Source organism: Triticum aestivum, chromosome 2A (assembly GCF_018294505.1).
Source record: "Triticum aestivum cultivar Chinese Spring chromosome 2A, IWGSC CS RefSeq v2.1, whole genome shotgun sequence".
Classification (NCBI taxonomy): Eukaryota; Viridiplantae; Streptophyta; class Magnoliopsida; order Poales; family Poaceae; genus Triticum; species Triticum aestivum.
Window position 1 is genome coordinate 237,874,784 of NC_057797.1, and position 3,358 is coordinate 237,878,141.

Consider the following 3,358-nt stretch of genomic DNA (forward strand, 5'->3'; position numbering starts at 1 on the left):
GAAAGAGATACATAGCTGGCTTACAATCGCCACTTCACACAATACATGAATAAAACATTACATCATCCAGATACAAACAAGGTCCGACTACGGAACCAAAATAAAAGAAGACTACCCCAAATGCTACACAGATCCCCGATTGTCCCGACTGGGCTCCACTATTGATCAACTGGAAACGGAACAACACAAAGGACAAGATCTTCGTCGAGCTCCTCCTTGAGCTTGGTTGCATCAACTGCACGGTCCAACGGCACCTGCAAACTGGTTTTGGAAGTATCTGTGAGTCACAGGGACTCAGCAATCTCACACCCTCGCGATCAAGACTATTTAAGCTTATGGGTAAGGTAAAAGGTATGAGGTGGAGCTGCAGCAAGCGACTAGCATATATGGTGGCTAACAACGCAAATGAGAGCGAGAAGAGAAGGCAAAAGCACGATCGAACAACTATGATCAAGAAGTGATCCTAGAACAACCTACATCAAGCATAACTCCAACACCGTGTTCACTTCCTGGACTCCGCCGAGAAGAGACCATCACGGCTACACACGCGGTTGATGTATTTTAATTAAGATCAAGTTCAGGTTTTCTACAACCGGACATTAACAAATTCCCATCTGCCCATAACCGCGGGCACGGCTTTCGAAAGTTCAAAACCCTGCAGGGGTGTCCCAACTTAGCCCATCACAAGCTCTCACGGTCAACGAAGGATATTCCTTCTAGCAGGAAGACCCGATCAGGCTCGGAATCCCGGTTACAAGACATCCTCGACAATGGTAAAACAAGTCCAGCAAGACCACCCGATGCGCCGACATCCCAATAGGAGCTGCACATATCTCGTTCTCAGGGCAACACCGGATAAGCAATCCGTACAACTAAAACCAGCCCTCGAGTTTCCCCGAGGTGGCGCTGCAAGGGGCTCTAGTTTGGACCAACACTTAGACAAGCACTGGCCCGGGGGGGGGGTTAAAATAAAGATGACCCTCGGGATGCGCAACTCCCAAGGGAAAAAAAGGCTAGGTGGCGAATGGTAAAACCAAGGTTGGGCCTTGCTGGAGGAGTTTTATTCAAGGCGAACTGTCAAGGGATTCCCATTATAACCCAACCACGTAAGGAACGCAAAATCCGGGAACATAACACCGATATGACGGAAACTAGGGTGGCAAGAGTGGAACAAAACACCAGGCATAAGGCGAAGCCTTCCACCCTTTACCAAGTATATAGATGCATTAATTAAATAAGAGATATTGTGATATCCCAACAAAATATCCATGTTCCAACATGGAACAAGCTCCAATCTTCACCTGCAACTAACAACGCTATAAGAGGGGCTGAGCAAAGCGGTAACATAGCCAAACAACGGTTTGCTAGGACAAGGTGGGTTAGAGGCTTGGCTCAACAATATGGGAGGCGTGATAAGCAAGTGGTAGGTACCGCAGCATAGGCATAGCAAAAGAGCGAGCAACTAGCAAGCAAAGATAGAAGTGATTTCGAGGGTATGGTCATCTTGCCTGAAATCCCGCAAGGAAGAAGAACGAGTCCATGAAGAAGACAAACGGACGTAGTCGAATGGGTCCTCACAAACACGATGTTATCGGAACCAACCCGAAGAAGCAAACACCAGAAAGAAGCACACAACATAGTAAACAACCAACACATGAGCATGGTATGATATGCGGGATGCGGTATGCGATGCATATCCATGATTTGCAAAGAAATGATTGAACCTGGCCTCAACTTGGAAATCCAAGAGTGCCACTAGAAATGTGAGATGATTTCGATTGAAATCGATATAAAGATCACCGGAATCGGATGCACGGTTTGGAAATGGCAAGCAAAACAAATATGGCACTGGTCTACGATAAACAGCAAGTAGCCCTCTAAATGCAACAAGTTAAATATGCTACAACACTCAAACATGGCAACAGAATACATAAAAGGGATCCACTCAAGATTCTTAACAAAAGATGAACACTGGGCTACGGCTAATTCATCCATTAACAGGTTCAAACAAGCATGGCAAAAGTGTAAATGATAACAGATTCCAGACTTAGTGAAATTAACACAAGTCTGGAATTTATCATCAGGAAGCACAATTTAGAGCATGAAAACTACATGCTACAGGAACATATCATGACAAAGCAAGGCATGGCATAAAGCTACTCAAAGCACTTAACAAAAGTCCCTTAGTGACCTTGAGCCAAAAGGGATCAGAGAATACAATTGCAAGCATGTGAACATAGCAAAAACATAAACAGATCTCAGACTTAGTGAAAAACTAGAGCATGCAAATCAGTTAACGAGTAGGCATGTTTACGAGCTCGATGCACTCACTACAAAGCATGGCATGACAAACTAAGTATACACGCTTCAAGAATACATATCATAGAAGCTAGACATGGCAAGAACAACAACATAGCATGCACGAGTCAATAGCAACATCTTCGGCAAAATCGCTAACAAGTCAACAATCTGCCAGGATTCACGATATAGCAAAAGTAGAGCTCGATTGACTCAAGCTAGGGTGCTCCATAAATGCAAACAAAGACATTGATGGATATAGCGCCACAATGTTAACAAATCATCCTTACTGATCATCCTCAAAATAGGCACGAATCACTAGGAAACAACATGAACATATGGCATAACAACAAAATCAGGACAAGGACTTAGTGAAATTCTAAGTCCCTGAAAACAGCATTCCCGATTACGCTACTTTGCAAGCTTGTGCTAGTCACCACAAATATCACAAAAAAACATGGTAAGCACCACTATAAAGATGGCATGGCATATAACAAAACACATGTAGAGCTCAGGATCATATCATGCACACATTAATCATGGCAAAAATGACAAAATGCCATTTGCTGAAACAGATCAGACAAATTCCTCACATAGCCCTCTTCCAACAGCATTTCGGGCATCAAGATGAGCTCAAATGAAAATGATGCAATGAGATGAAATGTTGTACTCGTTGAGGCGAACATTTTGATATGCTACACGCTCAAAACGGAGCCACGGATGATGAGTTATGAGGCGATGAAAATGCCCAAAAAATACTGGAATCTGGGGGACTTAGTGGTTTTTCACCTTGCGAGAAAGTCAACTGGATGAGATGATCCCGGGACGGAGGGATCCGGGCGGCGCGGGCTGTTTGGTTCGCCGGACCGGTGGATCTCATCCCACCTAATCCAGATCCGGAGCGGACCGGGTCCGGCGACGGGCAAGACGGCCGGAGGCGGGGAAGATGGCGGCGGAGGTACGGCCAGCGGTCAGAGGTGAGGGCGCGGCGGCTGCCGGCGAGGTCTGCGCGGCGGAGGAAGAGGCCGCGGGCGCGGGCTGCTCCGGTGGGTGAGCTCCG